This window comes from Peromyscus californicus, unplaced genomic scaffold (assembly GCF_007827085.1).
Source record: "Peromyscus californicus insignis strain IS unplaced genomic scaffold, ASM782708v3 Scaffold_9__1_contigs__length_137607984, whole genome shotgun sequence".
In the NCBI taxonomy this organism is placed as follows: Eukaryota; Metazoa; Chordata; class Mammalia; order Rodentia; family Cricetidae; genus Peromyscus; species Peromyscus californicus.
In genome coordinates this window covers 37777500-37797874 of record NW_026294617.1, presented here as the reverse complement: position 1 = coordinate 37797874, position 20375 = coordinate 37777500, and the positions used below count along the sequence as shown (strand labels likewise).

General features: G+C 34.9%; 1 protein-coding gene across 4 annotated transcripts in view; it reads right to left on the bottom strand.

Annotated features, from left to right (window-relative positions):
• The window catches only part of Tsc22d2 (TSC22 domain family member 2), a 51351-nt gene that overhangs the window by 11937 nt on the left and 19039 nt on the right, over positions 1-20375 (bottom strand). For 2 of the 4 annotated variants that reach the window (XR_008216269.1, XR_008216270.1), the window contains one exon: positions 16160-16318. The exons of the other annotated variants lie outside the window; for them this stretch is intronic. The gene's annotated coding sequence lies outside the window, so the exon portion shown is untranslated. The remainder of the gene's footprint in view (positions 1-16159; positions 16319-20375) is intronic. 4 annotated transcript variants of the gene reach the window in all.

Sequence of the window (20375 nt, the reverse complement as noted above, 5' to 3'; positions counted from 1 at the left end):
CATGACTTTTCTTTCTATGTGAAAGAAAGCACCTATCTATAGTGACCTAAATAAATCCTGAGCTGTGTATGTTAAAGAGTGCTTTAAATAAACACCAAATGTTAGCTGTGAAACTGTGAGCATGGATCCAAAGATTAAACAGTGTTTGTAACATGTTATTTATCTTATCTAGCACATTCCCAGAAGTAGTTCCGCTCTCAGAATAAGGGAGGTAACTTCTTAGAAAGGGCATTTGCTCAGTGATCTTTGGACAGGCAGCACAGTCTGCCTATTTGATAAGAACTAAAATGTTCTGGTCTGTCAGAGTTAATAAGTTAAAATTCTATGTATCTGTAAAAAGGAAAGTGTAGAAAAGTTACCATGCTTTTACTCAAAGATCCTTCTAATTTTCTGTGGAGTCACATTCACAGTGACAAATACAGTAAAGGAATTCTTGAAATTACAGAATCAAATATTCTGTAATTAGAATTAATTACTTTGAGTTGGCCATCCTGATTCTTTGTGCCCAAGCTTTCTTCTGCAAATCAGGTAAAAGTGACTCTTTACCAATCATGACAGGAGGAAGCTACCTGTTAGGAGCTAAGTCCTACACCACTCAGAAGTCATATGATGAAAGTAAATCATCTACTTTCTTTATACCGACTTTATTCCTACCATTTCTTAATAGAAGAGATACAATAATAGTATCACTAAAACATTAATTCAAACCCAGGAAGCATTTTGCCTGTTTTTTAAGAAATGCACAGTTATTTTTTTTAAGACAGAAAACACAAGTGTAAGGTGCTGATTGCAAAAGAGTAAGTCTAATTAACTTACAATTCAGCAAGACTGAAGGTTAAATATACTTTATACCATTTCCTCCTTCTGTTTCATCCCTCCAAAGCCTCATGTATTCCCACTCCTTGTTCTCTTTCAAATTCATGGCCTCTTTTTATTTTTGCTGTTGTTTTTCAAGACAGGGTTTCTGTGTGTAGTTCTGGCTATCCTGGCATTCACTCTGTAGATCAGGCTGGCCTTACCTCGAGATCTATCTGCCTGCCTCTGCCTAAGTGCTGGGTGTTACATACATGCACACTTACACACATACACGATACTCTAAGTACAACTTGCTCAGTTTATATGTTTTTACTTGGATGTATGTTTTCAAGGCTATTTGGTGATGGATAATCAACTGGTGGGCTCTTCCTGGGGAAGACTATTTCTCCAGCTCACAGCGGCCTAAAATACACAGTTTAACAGTTAATTCCCCCCTGAAAGGAGTCCAAAAAAGTAAAATTCATGTAGAACTAATCTCCAGACAAATGCAAATCCAAATTTCTGGGTTAAGAAGAAAATATGGCTAAGTGATTATAATTATAGTTCTTGCTCAGCCTATGTGAAGTCCTCGGTTCTATTCCTAGGAAAACACATACATATATGGAGAGGTAAAATTAAACTGAGCATTCAAAATTTTATATATTTTGAAAACTGACCATAAATTCTACTAATATAAAACAAATAATGTGCTCAATTTAATGATTAAAAGAACTGCCAGAAAAATGCTCAATGGAGAATTTTCATTAGTAGTAACCTAAAATAAGTAAAGGGGTAAAGGGATTTGAAACCATCTCACTAGCATCCCAGACTGACTTTAAACTTATGATCCTCTTCCCTCAGTCTTATTAAATACTGGGGGTACAAGCATGTGCTCCTGTGCCTGGATCACAAGTGATTTTTATAGCTATTATTTATCTCGAGCAATCAGGCATAAAGCTATTACAAGATTTAGGTGTTATTATTTTCTCAAGTAACTAGAGTTAACAAGGGTGTAAAAACTGTGCACAAGGAACTATTAAAAACTGAGGTAAATATTTATGCAAAGCTTGATGTTCAAAGTTAGCATTTTCTAAGAAAATCTTGTTCACCAAACCCTCAAATTTTTTTGGAAAATTTGTCAGCCAATTTTAGGTCAAATTCCTGGCCAGGGCAACAAATGTTTAAAAGGAGGCAAGGATACATGTGGATTTTATGTATCCATGTCAGGGCACATAATTTAGATACTGTTAGGTACAGTCACAGAAGATTATCCATGGGAGGCACTGTTGATGAGTTCATGTGTCCCCTCTCTATTTATATGTATATATGTTTGTGAAATTTCTTATATTTAAAAAAAAATTAAGACATATTCACATAAGAAAATAAATTCAAGGCATACACATAAAAAATATGCAATCATTCAATGTTCCTTTCCTAACTTAAACTTCCCTTTGTCTAAAGTCAACCATGTAATTTGTATTAGTGGGTTCAAAAACATTCAGAATATCTTTAAGAATGAGGAAGGCCTAATTATGTCTGAAAAATAAAGAAAAGCAAAAAATGTCTTCTATAATTTTTCTCTATATAAAGTAATTTTAGAAATCTGAAAGACTCTGAGTCCAATAGAAAAACAGAAAAATTCATGCTGACCGCTCACATAATATTTTAAAAGGCCAGTCTGGTCTACACAGTGAGACTTTGTCCTCCAAACAAAACCAAACAAAGAACAATACCCCCAAAACAGAAGATATGAAAAATATTATTTTAATTATAATAAAAATACAAATTAAAACTATAACATAATAACATCTTTCATTCAGACTCTCCACCCAATTTTCCCTCTCCCTTATTTATTCATTCTTTGAACTAGCAATCCTGTATCTGAAATTTTATCTCTCATGCACACACTCACAGAAATCCACTTTAACAAGGCTACTCATTATAGCACTGTTTTATTTACATTTTTTTGAGATTTTATTTACTTCTATTTTATCTATATGGGTATTTTTCCTGAATGTATGTCTGTGCTCCATGTGAGTACAGTGCCCATGCAGACCCAAGGAGGGTGACAGACCCCAGGGACTGGAGTTACAGATGTTGCATGTGTGAGCTGCCATGTGGGTTCTGGGAATCAAATCAGCGTTCTCTGGAAGAGCAGCAAATGCTCTTAACCACTGAGCCGCCTCTCCAGCCACTACAGTACTGTTTTAACAGCAAGGCTTCTATCAATGGAAAACTGGTTAAATCATGCCTATCTATTGAACTGAATGACAGGCATCTCTAAAAATCCCAACATGAAGAGTTTTTTTCATGGCATAGCCATGCATTTAACTGAACAGTACACATCTCTGGGGTGGGGGTGGCCTTTCTATTTATTGAGGAGGGGACAATGTACATCTTTAAAACTAAAGACACATTGTGTACACAATATATTATCACTTACACAAAGGAGTACTATATATTGTATCTGCTTGTGTATGTATACAAAGAAACCAAACTCTCTCTCTCTCTCACTCATACTCACACACAGTAGCTGTTTGGAAAGGTAGGCAAATGGAAACCAGAGATAGAAGGCTAATTTCACTATATGTTGGAGAATGGAGAATATAGGAGAAACACATTCCAATGTGACTTAAGAAGTTATTTCCTTGGGCAGCATAAACTCAAGACATGAGCCCATGGCTGTAGGAAAACTAACAGGGAACGGGAAAAGGGGAAGGAAACGAGGAGGTACTGACACCACTGTCTCTAGGGATTATTTCATCCTGCAAAATAGGGCTGTTTTTTACTTTTTGACTTAAAAAAAAAAAAGTGTGTGTGTGTGTGCCTAAAAGCCAGTCAGAGGACAACTTGAGAAAGTAGGTTCCCTCTTTTTGCCATGTGGTTCCCCAGGGACTGAACTTAGGTTCTTAGGTTTGGCAGCAGCACCCTTATCTGCTGAGCCACTGCTATCTTACTAACTGAAAATCAGGCATTTAAAATTGTCTTTATTATTATTCTGCGTGAGTGCAGACATACATGTGCTACAGCATGCACATGGAGGCAGAAGACAACTTCTGAGACTCTCCTTCCACTGGGTGGATTATAGGGATGAAACTGAAGTTGTCAGGCTTACGTGGCAAACACTTGTACCCACTTAGCCATCTCGCTGGTCCAGAATAAGGCATTTTATTATTAAATATACGAAACAGAACTTACTGTGACATCTGTGATTTGTAAAACTTAGGACCTTAATTTAGGGAGAATTGATCCTATTTAAGAACACTGCTTATCACTGTTAGCGCTATCTGTTCAGTCTACCAACTTAATGAAAACATGACAACAGCTGAATTGTGAAGACAATAAAATCGGGATTAACAGTATCTTCTTTTTCTGTATCCCTCTCCATTTCTAAATATGATCCTGGAGAGTGTGTGTGAGGGGGTCATCCTAGTATCTGTCAGTAAGGTTCTGAAATAGTTCTGTGGAGCTGCTCTAGCCTACTGAGTGAAGGGCAGAATCAACTCCTACAAATTGTTCTCTGGCCTCCACAGGTGTACCATGGCACACGTGCATCCACACACAAACTAAATAAATGTAAACAAACAAGCTAGTGGAACTACATTTTTTTCTATTAAAATGTTGAAAATAGAGTATATGTGAATTTTGCCTGGAAAAACTGAAGATGGATACAAAGTAAAACTTGAGTAGTACTGTATCCAAATCAGTGAAAGAGGATTAATATCCTATTACTAGAAGTTAAATAATTTAATGTTATAAGAACTTGGGATATCTACTCAAGAGGAATGATGTTATTCACTAACTTACTCCCCAACCCCATTTCCTTTCTTTCTATGTATAGCTGAGGATGGCTTTGAATTCCCAATCCTCCTACCCCCGCCTCCTAAGTACAGGGATTACACAGCACGCACCATCATGCCAGTTGATTCTATCATGCCAGGTACTGAGCTCAGACCTCCAGCAAGCACCCTGCCTCCTGAACCACTTCCCCAGCCCTCTGCTCGCTTCTTATCCCACTAACATTAGGCTAAGATCTGACAAGACTTAAAACTTATTTCTTCCTTCTGAGTCAGACTAGAACAAGGAAGGGTGTGAGAAAGAAGTAGAAGAGTGGCATTTTCACTAATGCTGAAGTGCTTACATTTAAATAAGCTTTCTTGAAAGAGATTTCATTTTAGTGTTTGCACAGCAGCAATTAGGTCATTTGAGATGTATTACTGAGGAGTGAATGATACACACCACGAGGCTTAGATCCAAATAAAAAACTGATACCATAGCACTGAGTACTTAAAATTATTTCCTGGAGAAGGAGAAAAGAGCGAATGACTGACAATTGTCTACACTTACTGGTTCCTAGTAATGAAAAAAGAGGATTAAAAAGGATTTTAAATCTTCCAACAGCCCATAACATCATATAAAACTTGAAATAATGGAATTATGCTGAAAAGGAATCAATTGGAGAGCAGTTCTATATATTCACATTCTAAAAAAACCATCCTTTAGTTTACTGGGATAGAAGTTGGTGATCAGCTGGCTTCTAAGAATGTCAGTAAACCTTAAAATAAAAAAACCAAACAAAACCTACAAAGTTCAATACTTAAACATTTAAAGAGTTAAAAAGATTTCAGCTGGGTTACAAAAGGAAAAAAACATTCAGAGCCAGGCATTTTAGAGTAGAGATCAATTCTCCTTTAATAGGTTAACAACATTTTTTCCCCTTAACTAAGAGGAAATGGTAGCATTTTTTTTTTTTCATTATTTAAGGTTCAAGGGCAGGATTCATGGTATAAATCTGTGAAAATGATTACAACCTAAGAAAAACCATGGCAGAAAAGAGTATCTGTAGAAATAAAAACACAAATGTAAAACTTCATTAAGATTTGTGTTCCATTTTGGAAACCATGGACAGAATACATTTTCAATCAGTAGTGGGGCATAAAAATAATCTTCTGGAAATAGCTACATTCACCTAACATTAACTTAGAAATTCTCAGCAATAACAAAAGATGCCTCCTTTCCCTGCAAAAGGAATTAGCCTACTGATGGAAGCCCTTTATATTTATTTCAACTGGTAACTTTTTATATTCTTGTTTCGTTTTCTTTTGCTTTGGGAGTAGTGGCTCACTAGTACAGGCTAGCTTTGACCTCTTTTTGCTCATGCTGAGGTCAAAAGGACAACTTGTGGGCACTGACTCTTTCCTACTATGTAATTCTGGGATACAGAACTCAGGTCATTTGGCTTAGCCTTTACCTAGAGAGTCTTCTCACTATCCCAGCCTTGAACTTTTAAATTAAAAATTTTAATTTTATGTGTATGGGTGTTTTGTCTACATGTATGTCTGTGTATCACATGCATGCAGTGCCCAAGGAGGTTAGAGGAGGGTGCCAGATCCCTTGGAACCAGTTAGAGATGGTTTAAGCCACCACGTGGGTGCTGGTATTGGAAGTCTAGTCCTCTGGAAGAGCAACCACTGTTCTTTACCAGTGTGCTCTCTCTTCAGCCCCCAGGCCTTCAATTCTCGATTCCCCTGCTTCCACTTCTAGAGTGCTAGAATTTTTACCACATGTAGTCCTTATGTTCTTTCCTTACCCTATTTCAAATACCTGCCCAAATTTTACATTGGAAATCTTAAATTCATTAAACCCTCCAAGGTTTCTTTACTCATTATCGATCTATCTATCTGTCTGTTCAGAGCTACAGCTGTCTTCTGTGGTAATTCTATCATTCTTTTATTGCTCTCAGCTCAAGTTTTCTCTTCTGTAAAGGTGTCTCTAACCAACAATTAGTATACTTGAATTCTGTGTCACTTGCTGCACTGATTTTTTAAGGCCTCTTTCTCTACAAAATTTGACATCACTTCCCAAACTGTTTCCTGCATAACTTTCTTTATAGTAATTCTTCCTAGACAGTGGACATTGATAATGCTACCATTTTACACTCAAAACAAATGAATGCAGAAATAGTCCTTAATCTCATTCCTCATTTTTAGTTTGAAGATAAATAATTGCCATTTTTCTTAAGTTGCATTGATTTCATATAAACACACATACAAACACTCATATACACAATATAAAAATAAGTAAATCTTGGGGGAGGGAGACTGGAGAGATGGCCTCAGTGGTTAAAAGCATTTGCTGCTCTTGTAGAGGACCTAGGTTTGATTCCCAGCACCCACATGGCAGCTCACAACTGTCTGTAACTCTAGTCCCAGGGAATTTGATGTCTTCTGATCTCCATGGTCATCAGGCATGCATGTGGTGCACATACAGACATGAAATAAAAACATCCATACATATAACAAATAAATACATACATATATATGTATATATATATACACACTTTAATTACATTTGATTTGCTTATTTTGTGCCTGTGTGGAGAGCACAATGGTTCATGGTCAAGGTGAAAAGACAACTTCTGGGAGTCAGTTTTCTCTTTCCACAACAAAGGTCCAGGGATCTAGCTCAGGTTTGTCAGGCTAGGCAAATAAGTACTTTTACAAACCACTGAGCCATCAGGCAGCCCTATTTTATGTTCTTACAGTCAAGTATATAATACATAAATTTAGAAAATCCAAACTCATTGGAATAACAAGTTATAAATCCTAAACAAACTTCACTTCCTATTTTCTATAAAGCCTCGCATCAGCATTTATATCTTTCTAGATAACATTTACATACTCTGCCTTTTCTATATCAAGGATGCCAGCCAATGAACAATGGCTAGAAGAAAATTTTAGCAGCATTCAAGAGTGGCAGGATCACTAAATATGGTATTAGTAAATACAGTGTAGCTTGACTTCACATCAAATTACTCTTATCAGATATATATAGTCCTTCATCAATTGGTTTCATAGTTTTATGAATTGTATATCCACATAAATATTCATTCTTTCCCTCTCTGTGTAGAAGTTGGTAATGGAATGGTAGAAAAAGTTGAAGAAGAGAGAAGCAGATGCAAATAGCAGGATATTCACAGGTATAAAACAGTGCTGTGTACTGAAGAGTTTTCACAATTGAAGCATAGAGACTATGAGAGATCAAACAGATGAAGAGGGAAAGGGACTCAACTGTGAAGAAATGCAAAGGATGATGGGGACAAAGCCCAGGAGAATTGTCAGGAATAGGGCAATCATAATGAAGGCAACTAGATTTGTAGGTAAGGCAGGGAAGGGGGTAATTTAGTTTGAAATGTAGAGCCTGGAAGAGAGATACAGAAAGAAGACTATAGGGATTAGGTATATAAACTCCAGAGGAGACTCAGGCTGAAAGCTCTAGATCTGAGACTTGTAAGAATGTGGTAGCTAGCTCAACTATGGTAGAAAATGAGCATGCTTAAAGTTAAGATAAAATAGCAAATACACTATAGAAGACAGAAAAAGTTATGGAATAAGATGGATGTGGGAAAGCATATATAGTTCTTAGGAATATTATTTATTCAATAGCCTCAAACTATCTCCTCTTTGTCAAGAACCTAACATACTGTTTCTTCCAGCTGAACAGCCATTTTTGAATAGATCCTCTCGATCAAGGCTTGATCAAAATGAAAATGAGACTATTCCTTTGTAAACTAAAGTAAAATTCAAATAATAGTGAAGAGTACATAATTTTTTATCTATTTTATAGTTATTATTTTCATTTATGCCAACTTCTTGACACAAAAGACATATTTAAACCCACCCTCTAGAAAAATTCTAATTCTATGGTAAATACATATGACAAAAATAAAAGTTTTAAGATTAAGATTGCACAACTAAAACATTTGTTTTTAGATCACTCATTTTTCCTTGCTATTATGTCCCTTCATTGATAATCTATCCCCAAAGTCCAGGGCAGTAATACATAAAATGAAGGTTGTCAAGGGATTGTTTCAACTGAGTTAAACCCAGAAGAATAAGAGAATATCTTGAAATTTCTGAATATGTAATTGCTTGTTTCTTTTGGATTAAAAAGACACCACCAAGCTGGGCGGTGGTGGCGCACGCCTTTAATCCCAGCACTCGGGAGGCAGAGCCAGGCGGATCTCTGTGAGTTCGAGGCCAGCCTGGGCTACCAAGTGAGTTCCAGGAAAGGCGCAAAGCTACACAGAGAAACCCTGTCTCGGGGGAAAAAAAAAAAAAAGACACCACCAAACAAAGCCATTATTTCCTAAGGAAATGAACAGTATTCTTTATTGGGGGAAAGTATCTGATCTCTATTTGCTTAGGATTTCTTCATGTAGCCCAGGCTGGTCTCAAACTTGCAATCCTACTCCTTGCGCCTCTAGAGTGTGGTCATTTTTGGTATATATCAACACACTGTGCTCTTTATTTGTCTTTTAATAAACCAACCAATGTTTTACAGTTGAGATGTTTAAAAATTACATAGACTTAATAAAAAGACAGCACAGATTAAGCATAATGCTATCCAAGTCATCATTTCACTACTACTAAAGTCCTCTTTGTTCTCTAGTTCATGGTGGGGTAGCCATTATGGGAATGGAAGGAAAACAGCTTATCTCTCATCTGTTGTGTAAGTAAAAAATTGAATTCAAAAAGAATATTCATTTTCAAGAGCATAGACTTTTGAATTAGAAAAAAGTTGCTTTTGTTTTGTTTTGTTTAAGACAGAATCTTGCTATATAACCCAGGTTAACTTCAAATTCAGGATTCTCCTGTCTCAGCCTCCAGGTGTTTTTAAATCTCAATTCTATCCATTTACCGGGAGGTGGGGGGTGGATCCTAGGGACTTAACATACTATGACCAGCCACATTTGTAAAGTGGGGTCACAGCTGCACTATCTTAAAGGAAGCCTATCAAGGGGACTTATGATTAAAAAACAACAACAAAAAACTCCACAAACTTCAATTAGTTTCTTCCACTGTTTGAAACAGTTACTTTATTCTTCTGACACTGTAAGGTCAATTTTCTTAATTTGTCTTAAACTACAAAGTAAGAACTAAGCTCCTGAGGCCACAAAGTATTATAAAATTAATTATGATTAGTTATTAAAAAGCATGTTTTACTGTTATCCGAAAGAATTTTAAACAATACTAATTATAGCCTACTAGATTTACTTTGATTTCTTGCAGCCAAATGTTAAGACTTCATGCAATTCCAAAATATATTCTAATAAAATTAACTTGAGATTGAAATTTATATTAAGGCTTATGAAACAGCATTTGTGTAGACTAAACATTAATAAAACTCTAATCCTTAGACTGTCAGAATTTCACTGTATAAAATATAATTTCTGTGGGAAAGAAATCACCAATGGCCACTGAAATATATCAGATTCATTTAATTCAACATAAAATGTGTGAAAAGTGTAATTAAAAAATTGTCATGATCTTCCTTTAGTGTTATGTGAAATTTCAACAATAAATTACTAAAAGAAAAAAAATACCCAGCAACACTGGGATACAGTGCTGCTTTGCTTAAACCATTTATGATCCTAGTCATTTATTGCCTTAGACTTGCATATTAAGAGTCTGGCTCAGCACTAGGAAAATACAAAGGGTTTCAAGTTGTTGTTGTTTTTTTTTCATTCAAGGAGAATTGTACTCAAAGTAGTACATGGTCAGCTTTTAACTACAAACAACCTTTTCTCAGTTAAAACTGGATCCAAGTTTCTGAAATGATAAGGAGATAACAGTAAAATTTAGATGTATCACATAGCAGAATTTCATAATAGCTGTTCATATCAACTTATGTAAAATGTTTAAAAACTTTTTATTATACATTATTTATTTTTGTGTGGGGTATGTATGGAAGTCAGATGACAACCTGCGAGATTTAGATTTGGTTGGTTCTCTCTAACCATGTGGATCTCAAGAACTGAACTCAGGATATCAAATGTGGTGGCAGGTGCCTTTATCCACTGAATCATCCTGCTGGCCCCAGTTTCCTGTAAAGTCTTTAAGATGAATTCTAAACTTCTATCATGATCTGAAATTTGTTATATTAATTTAGATAAAAGAGATAAGTATCTGAGATGGAGCCTTTCCTTCAGGCCTTCATTGGTCTTGTCAATAGTCTTTACTTCTGATTCTTCAACAGACAATTTTGTTTGTTGTCTCTATCAAATGTTTCCTCTTGAATTAAACCTCAACAGCAGAAACTATCCATCTCAGGGGTGTTATTACATATGCTGCCTATGACTAATATTCAACATATTTCTCAAAGAAAACTATGAAACACAACTTGTAATATTTAATATATTATCTAATTACACTTGTAAAGTTCAGTTTGAATTGGCGGCATGCTGAGGTTGGTCGGACAAAGACGTAAGAAACTAATCAGGTATTTAAACTACTAGAAAGGACTAGAAGAGTCTCCAAGGCACAGTTAAAAACAGGCAACCCTCAAGAAGCTTCTCTCCCTACTAAAGTTAGTGGAAGTCAAGTCAATAATTACAGCTCTCCATACTCTGTTTGGTTGTGAGCCTGGCCTTTAATGGCATACCCTTTTTAAAATGTTCCTTGCATTTGATTTTACTCATTGAGAAAAGGAATGGATAGCAGTTTCTATATGCTACAGGCAACTGAATGATGTACATGCCAGTGAAATTCATCATTTCACAGAAAACAAGGTTGACTTTCAAAACTCCTAATTTTTCAGATAAAAATTTTGACAAAGACTTTACACATTACAATCATAGATTCTGAGTTGCATAATAATTTCATAAGTGCCTACTATCCATGAGTTCTCTCAACTACAGACAAGGCTGGCCTCCAACTCAATCTCTTGGACAATTCAATCAGAAATGAGTTTAAGAGGAAGTAAAAGAAACCAAGTGAGCAGAGCAGGACAAAGATTTGAAGATTTAGTTAGATGAGAAAAATATAGTTCATAATGCCCTTCAAAGATGCCTTGTAAACAAGTAGGACTTCTTAGGAAATGAGATTTGGGAGCATGAAGAAATTCCAACACTTTTTTTTTTAAGACAGAGTTTCTGTGTGTTGCCTTGGCTGTCCTGGAGCTCACTCTATAGACAAGGCTGGCCTCCAATTCACAGAGATTCACCTGCCTCTGCCTCCTGAGTGCTGGGATTAAAGGTGTGTGCCACCACCGCCTGGTGAAATTCCAACACTTCATTCCTTTTACATTGGATTTGGGCACAAATAGCCCTAAGAAGTCCCTGAACCACCACAATACAATCAATAATTAAAGAGAAGACATCTTGTGATTTCTATTAAGCTATACCTCCTCACCATTTCAGAACTATGTTTATATTAGTACTGTAACTTAAATGATCATGAACTGAAGCCTCTATTTATAAAACAGCAACTAGACAATGCATCTTCTTCAGTATCTTCATAGAACTTGAAGTGCAGCTAATATTCTCTTATATATATTATGTAGTAGTAGTCATCTTTTGGGTATTACCTGATGCTGGCTTTGCAACCATGTAAAATTTAAGCATTGAGTGGCTATGGGAACTTCCACTGATATCCAAAGGAAGGCTTGAAAGCCAGGTAATGTGTGGCAAAATTAGAATCCCTGTGGGAAGCCCTTGAAAGCACAATTATGTGAAGCTGTAAGAGTCATCTTTAAGCTGACATGGAGACTCTGGAAAGTCAGAGATGACAAAAACATGAAGTATTTGCCAAGGAAAGCCACAGGCAATGAACTGAGCCAGCTCAGTAGAGAGGTCATGTTTTGAAAACACAAATGTATTATTACTAAAAAAGGTGAGGCATAAATGTATTCTAAAAAATAATAGTTTAAAGATAAGATTTGCATATTCTGATTAGATATCAAGTTGTCTGTATACTTTTAATCATGGCATTTGAACAAAGTTTGTCTTTGATCTGCAAACAATGTCAATTTATCTGAAGAGGAAGCAAACTCATGATTTTAACTTGAACTTGTTTTAAGCAGCCATCATTTTGGATTAATTTGACCTTCCCTCTCTCTTTCCATTTTTTATTGTGGTGCTGCAGACTGAACCCAAAGCTTTGCACATTTTATGCAATCAATATACCATGCACCTGTAGCAACAGCTCTTATGTTTTCAGACAAGGTCTCGTTATCAAATTTGATTATCCTCAAACTCTTCAATTCTCCTGCCTCCACTCTAAGTGCTAGGATTAGTGGTGTGTACCACCATGCCTAGCTTTAAAAAATATTCAGACACACAGAACTTTAAAATATTTAATAGTTTTCTATATTTAAAAGATAGAGAAAAGGTTATAAGGTTTAGAGCTCAATGAGATATAAAATCAAAACCAAACAGGTATGTTTAAAGCACACACAAGGATTAAAGGTTTATGTACCTAAAAAAAAAATTCTGCTTTATAAATGTTTAAAAAGTATAAATAAAAGTTTTTTTCAATAGAATTATTTACAACAAAGTGAAAAATTCACAAAGTGAGAAATTCTTATGGAGCATTTAGCAGAGTTTTACATATATTTCCCACTATCTGAGGAAATAAGTGCAATTAGAGCTTTTAGAAGAGTCTCCTTAATGTTTGCTATTTATAAGACTTCATTATTAAAGGGTGAGTTTCTTCTTCTGTTTTTTGAGATAGGGTTTCTCTGTCTAACAGCTCTGGCTGTCCTAGGACTCACTCTGTAGACCAGGCTGGCCTTGAACTCACAGCTTGCCTCTGCCTCCCAAGTGCTGGGATTAAAGGTGTGTGCGACTACTGCCTGGCAAGGGTGAATTTCTTAATAATTTCATTTAATATTATTCTAATAGGTACTAAGACTTTAATGTTTCACATTATTTAATTTAGGGTGTGTTTGTGTATGTGCACACACATGAAGGTACCATGGTGTGAACATGGAGGTCAGAGGACAATTTGTAAGTGTTGGTTCTTTCCTTCCACTTTTACGATCATGGGGATCGAACTCAGGTTACTGGGCTTGGTGTCAAGCACCTTTGCCTCTAAACTGTCTTGCAGGCTCAAGACTTTTTTTTTTAAATTATAATACACATTTATTTGCTTATAATCATAAACATTAAACTTTGACAGAATGTTTTCTAATGCAAAAACAATTTTAAACACTATACAACTCACAACATGTATTTTGGGAATACTTTATGGTTTAAAAGATGATTTTGTAATAGAGAATGACACATTGCACACAAGTTCAATGAATTAAATTTATGTATTCATGTCTTTGTATAATGTAAACTTATCTACCAAGTTATCTAGGGTTACTCTCCATGTAAGCATACTGATATTGAATGAGAATCTATACATATTCCAATGAGAGATAAACTTGACTCCTAGTGCCATCATTTAATGGTTATATGACAGATTATTCCATCTCTCTATGCCTCAATTCCTTCTCTACAAAACAACAAAATTTGATAGGCACGGTCGTGCATATCTTTAATAATAGCATCCTGGAGGTAGAAAGAAGGAAAGTCTTTGTGAGTTCAAGACTACCCTGTCTACATATCAAGTTTCAGGCCAGTCAGGGCTACATAGTGAGACCCTGCCTCAAACCAAACGCCCAAACAAAACAGCAAAAGTCCCCATCAGGGATATCAATAGATGGCATCTATATAATTATGAGTTAGAAAAATTAAATGAGTAATGTACCAAGAACACTGAGTACAGTAGCAGCAAAAGCGCAACTAATTTATAGAGAAATCCAGTCAACACTTGAACAGGGATTTACAGTATGGGATTCCCCATTCCTCACCCCGAGACAAGGTTTCTCTGTGTCATCCTGGCTTTGTAGACAAGGCTGCCTCGAACTCAGAGATTCCCCCTCCCTCTGCCTCCCAAGCGCTGGGATTAAAGGCACATGCCACCAAACCCAGCTGTATGAGATTTTTTAAATTAAAGCAGCTATGCTCTGATTTGTTCTATCTATTGGGGTCTATTATTAGTGAAAATCAATAGGATCAATGCATTTGTTAAAAACTCCTCTTGTAAATCATACACTTGGGTGACAAACCAGGCTTGCCTTTTAAAACACAAAACATTCACTTTGTTTGCTTATTATTTTTCAAAGAGGGTCTCACTATGTAGTCCCAGCTGTCCTGGAACTTGCTATGTTAGACCAGGATGGCCTCAAACTGGGCCTCCAGAATGCTAGGATTAAAGGCATGTGCCACTAAGCCCAGCCAAGACTATTGATATTCACTATTCTTGAGATCTGATAAATGCTCTTAACTTTTTACATAAGACTGCACACATACTTGTACTTCAAATTCCTAAAACTTGCAATTTTCTGAAGTCTTTAACTATTAAATATACATTAGAGAAATTAGAAATCATTTTTGATTGAGTTGTGAAAATTTGTTATAGAAAATGAACAGGAAGTATATAGAATAATAAAAAAGAACTTACTGGTTTGTTTTCTTTCCAGACTCACAATTACTACTTGAAGGAATTTAAGTTTATAGAGAAGTTACAGAAAACTGCACTGGAAGCAACAGGATATTACTCAAAAGACAGAGTAGGCATGAGTATGGATAAGGAGATAGTGGACAAAGACCTATGTCTGCCCGAGGACAAAGCTGAAACGCTACAGTGGCTGGCTCAGTTGCTATCAATCCACACCTTTTAGCTTTCTTAAAAGAACTCCAAATAGTTCTTGATAGCTTTGTAGTATATGTGTAATATACCTTCATAAGAGTATTAATTCTATAATGATATAATTATGGACATATAACTTAGTCCATACTTTTTTTCTTCATTTTCAAAATACGAATTTCAGATTAAAAATCTTAAGATCTTATCCTGAGTTAAATCTTACTAAGAGCCCACTTCATCAAAATACAGCTCTAGAAAACAAACCAAAGAAAGTAAATAAAACAAGTTATTTTTCTAAGCAGAGAATTCTGAAAGAATTTAATTTTCAGGATATACAAAAATATATACTGACATCTAATATACTGTTTTTATATGACACTGGCATTTTAAGTATTCTCAACATAAAAACTGGGAAAAAATTTGGCTGTGTTTAGAAACAATTAAAGATGGCCTTTATGAAGAAAGTAAAATCCTCCAAAGAAATAAAATTAATTTATACATTATTTTATGAAAAAATGGATATATTCCTTTTTTTAAAAAAACAATTACTTCTCAAGTATTTCCTGGAAAAACAGCTGCAAAATATTTTGGGCTTTTCACTACACTGTAAACATCTATAACAGATGCAACAGAAATATTTAATGTTACTATCATACAGGATTTCACTTTCTTTTTTAAACTAATGTATTTATTAAATACTACTACAGAGATAGGGTCTTGAGCTTTGTGAGACTCTGAAATGATTACATAATCCAAGTATTTAAAATTCCAAGTTTCAACTTATATTTTATACTATTAATTATACAACGTGCTCATTTTGTTCATATAGTCATCTCAATACAATAACATCAGGTATAGTACATAAAATCTAATCCATTAAGTCTTACCAATTTATGACCTGATGAGACACTCTTGTGGACAACATTCAGTCCTTAGAAGCTAGAATAACCCTCCAACCATGTGAGGGCATCACAACTTTTAAACTTTCGGCTTTCGATCATTATTATGTCACATTCCTCCTCCGATGCTGAATTCTAAAAAAAATTCTAGCAAAGAGTTTAAGTAAATAAGTGCTTTAATCAAATAGCCTTTAAAATCGTTTATAGCAAAGGTTTATGTTTTACCATGATTACACAACTGATATTTTTAGATGTAAAATAATTTGAAATATTTGATTTGGATTCTTAAAACTTAAAATTCCAACACGGACTTTCAGGCCACCAGGATACTTATCAGTGAAGAGTCAAAGAGAAATGGAACCAATTAAAAGTTCAAGATCATGATCCAGAAATTCTGATTTAACATCATCAACCTGATATAGACAGTTTTAACCCTAAAGAATGACACTGGAGCACTACTCTCTGGTCCATATCCACGTATGTTTCTAAACTCTAGTGCAGCTGGCCGGATCATAAAAATCTGCATGGATCACTTCAAAGCTTAAGAAAGCATTCCATTTTTATTCCGACATCTCTGTCTGTCTATACTCCTCCCAAATTATTAAAGTAGACATGTTGGTAAGAACAAACTTTATCCCATGCTTTATGTACAGAAATAGTATATCCTGAATTATTCAGCAGTGGTCCTGGAAACCATCTTGGTAAGGGTGTTCAAAAAAAACTGGGGAAAGATTTTAAAATGGCCAAAACTACTTTGTTACAAGTTATCTTCTTAAATTATTAATTTTTTGCCAGAAAGTTTCCTACTGGGCATCTATTTCAATCTCTAAAGAATGACATCATTAAAAACATCTCCTGTCTGATAATCCTATTTTTATTTTTAGTTGCCAGTGATCCACAGCAAAGGCAACAACTGTGGATATAGTTTTACCTAAATTAACACTCTAAATAAAATGATTTAACAGGTAGAAGGGCAAAGAGGAGGGAAAAAGAAAGAGACCCATTATTGAGGAAGAACAGTATGTTTAAAACTCCAGACAGTTTTGGAAAGGAAACTCTGCAGCTATCTTAGGATATCTGACTTAAATGTATGCGGTGCATCATGCTGCCACAGACTTTACCTTTGAATGGAACTTTTCTATCATACATGGTTATTTACAAATACAATCTTTCCAAATGTAATCTCACAACACATTTGATGTCATTAAATTATATGAACTGGATTTTTTTTCCCCAAAGTGTAAGCTTAGAATGAAATTACCTGGTGAAGGCAAAAATCCATATTTATCCAAAGCTGTGATCACTGCATTAATTATCACCAAATGTCCATGAAAAAATTTATGTCAAAATACTCACTTAATATTTTCAAAATATCTAATTTTGATGATTTACTCTGTTATGGGGAAAATCCCACAAAAAGCTAACATATATAGTCCTATTTAATGAACTAAATGCTTCCTGAAATGTGTATTGGTAACACTGGTAATTTCCTTGTCTGGAAGGCTTGAATGAACTGGCCATTTGAAGAGTAGTCTGCTTGACTCTTTGTTAAAGGGCTTGCTTACACATAGCATTACATTAAATGCCTAGGAAGCCTTTGGAAAACAGAATTAAACTAGTCATATATAAAGCAAATTCTGTTATTTTACTGATAAGCTTATAGAAAAAAATATATGCATATAATGCAAACATAATAATTTCAGAGTTTAAAAACTATGTTTAAGAAATACAAAACTTCTATTTCAATTTTAAAAATTGAGCACACATTTTAAGAAATTAGTTATTACATAGGACAGGGTCATATTTGAAAAGTCTTATTCTAAAATGAATCTAGGTAGCTGAAGTACTTATAGATGAATAAAGATTAATCAGCCTTTGAAATGTTAACATTAGAAATTCCTTTTATGAGTACCTAGAAAGGTTTGTTAACCATAATCTAACAATATCTCTATTGTTAGGAAGAAAAAATCCCACTAGCTGACAATGTGCTGTTGAAGGTTTTTAGTTAAGAACTAGGTTTATGCTTACCATCACTTATTTCACCTTCCTTTATGGAAAAAGAAACAAAACAAAACAAAAAACCAGAACAAAACAAGAGCAGGAGGGCAAGGATGAATGACTTAAAATTTCCAAGTATTATTTTGAAAAGTGATAGACACTGAATAACAAGCCTATAAGATTTCCCCAAATAACTTTTTGGGGAAATTCCTTGCAATACTAGGGGTTAAACCCAGGATTTCGAGTTGGTGAATGCACTACCACTAAGAGCTATATTCCCAGCCTGCTGTTTGCTATTTGAATGCATATCTTTGGAGTCATACACAACTCCATTTTCAAGTATAAACCATATTTCTTTTAAAATATTCTAAAAATTCTGTAAGACTACCCATGAATATGTAGACATAATTTCACTGCTGTTCAAAAAAGTTCACTACACATAGTTGTTCCATATATTATGTATTAGGAAAATGAACTCAGAAATATCTAAGATAAGCATTTAGTCCAAATATTCCTGATAGAATAAAAACATGGGAAGACCACATGTTCTCAAAAATTAACACAGAAACTACAATAAATATGCTATTACTGGTCTAATATATTATGACAATAACCAAAAAGCTCCTACATGCTGATATGTAATTTTTATTTTTGTGTGCACATGTATGTATGTGTTCATGTATGTGGGAGTGGATATGGAGACCAGAAGTCTACATCAAATCTTGACCTTAGATTTTGAAACAGGGCCTTCTCATTGGCTGACCATTAAATCCCAGGGATCCTCACCAGTGCTGGACTAACAGACAGGTGTTGCTATTCCCAGCTCTCCCCACCCCCGCAAATGTGTGCATTGAGAATCAATCTAAGGTCTCATGCTTGTACGGCAAGCACTTTACCCACTGAGTCATTTCCCTTGCTCATCCTCCTTTTTTTCTTCTTTTTAAGCGCTGAGGCTTGGGGCCAGGGTCTCACATACACTAGACACAAACTTAGCATTACCACTAAGCCACATCCCTCAGCCCTATGTAAATTTATAAATTTCTAAAGGATATAACAGAAAAATAAAAAAAATGAAATGGAGGTAGGAGAAGATATAATGGAGTAACAAAGTAAAATGGAGGCCAGTTAAATACTTCTCAAGTATACATAATAAAAAAATCTATATACTTTAACAGGAAACTATATATTTTACTCTGAGTTGACTTTCTTTGAGACAGGGTTCCTCTGTGTAGCTTTGCCTGCCCTGGAAGTTGCTATGTAGACCAGGTTGACCTCAAATTCAGAACCATCTGCCTCTGTCTCTGCCTTCTGAGTTCTGTTATTTAAAAAAAGGCCTGTGCTACTACTATGCCTGACACAGTATACATTAAGTAACAGCGGGCAGTGACAGCCATACTGCCTGCACACATACTTTAATGTACAGAAATGGAGGATACCACCATTTCTGGTCCAAATACTATAGAATTAAAAAGCTGAAAAAAAAATAGCAGCATCTTCTAAATCTTTTACTATTTATAATAATGAATCTTCAAATTCTGAAGAGGTAAACTGTCTTAACAGGAAAATGCCATTTTTAAAGGATATTTAGTAAAGGATAATAAACTGTAATTATTTTCATCTATTAAAATTTGTTTCTTCCAAATATAACAAATATTTTAGAAACAGCCAACTACAGTCCAAACACAGAAGCTAATTTTTGATAATCCACAGCATTTAAAAGTTCTCTTATCAATTACCAAAACCAAAATATTCAAAGACTTATTTGCGGTATTAGTTTGAGAATGTGTGTGCAGGCACCTAAAGAATGCCATCTACAGTTTAAACCAGCCATATATATCTCTCCCACTACTCCAAATCTTAAATAAAATAAAATAAAATTTCATCTAATATTTCTTCCCAAAAGGCTTATAAACTTATGTACACATGAGTTTAAATACACCGAAGAAGTATGAACCTAAGTTTTTAAACTGTCTAGGAATACAATGGAAAAACAAAACAATAACAAAAGAAAGATATATTTTTCTAGTTCAGTAATTTTAGGGTGTATTTAAATTTTCTTTTAGTCTGAGCAAGTCCAATGATAAGCTTTTCCTAACAAATCTTTGCTATAAAGTCCAAAATTTTGTAAAATAGCTTAGTGAATTGATTTACACAATTTTGTACTATTTAAAGATTAGGTTTTCTTAAAATATGGTGAGAGATATAA